This window comes from Corvus kubaryi, unplaced genomic scaffold (assembly GCF_017639235.1).
Source record: "Corvus kubaryi isolate FWS band 111438036 unplaced genomic scaffold, C.kubaryi_AGA036_p1.0 split1-37296, whole genome shotgun sequence".
NCBI lineage: Eukaryota > Metazoa > Chordata > Aves > Passeriformes > Corvidae > Corvus > Corvus kubaryi.
Genome location: NW_024582075.1, coordinates 1144498 through 1144773, shown reverse-complemented (window position 1 = coordinate 1144773; position 276 = coordinate 1144498).

Below are 276 nucleotides of genomic sequence, written 5' to 3'. Positions count from 1 at the left end.
GAGCAGAACACTCTATAATTTACTGCGGTAAAATGATCAGGATTCATGGTGTCTATAAAACATGAAAAACATTCTTCATTCCTCACCAATTAGATCATAGTTACAACTCTCAGCTCCTTTGAGCTTAAAAGAAAATTCTAACTGCTAGACATAAATGAATGCTGTGGTTAAATTAAGGCCTTCAACAGCCCAAACAGGCTTGAAAGAAATGCCTTCTGGATGTTATTAACATGCATATTTAAGTGCTATTTTTAAAATTTAACTGCAAGCCATAGC